The sequence below is a fragment of the Gadus morhua genome, chromosome 1, assembly GCF_902167405.1.
Source record: "Gadus morhua chromosome 1, gadMor3.0, whole genome shotgun sequence".
NCBI classification, from domain to species: domain Eukaryota; kingdom Metazoa; phylum Chordata; class Actinopteri; order Gadiformes; family Gadidae; genus Gadus; species Gadus morhua.
Window position 1 is genome coordinate 29,313,411 of NC_044048.1, and position 227 is coordinate 29,313,637.

A 227-nucleotide genomic window follows, 5' to 3' on the forward strand; every position below is an offset into this window, starting at 1 on the left:
ACTTTCTAATCGCTTTCTTATTGGTCAGATTGTCATTCTTGGAGAATCCAGGATGGCACGGTATGGTGTGTTCTGTCCACTGTAAACTCATACCCATAAAAGGCCTTTTACATTTTGCGTTTGCAGCATCGACACTTCTCTTGGTTTACATTCTGCATTTATAAACTTTAGTATAATAAATTACTGGTACTGTGCCACTTTATAATTGATATTGTTTGCACCGTTTG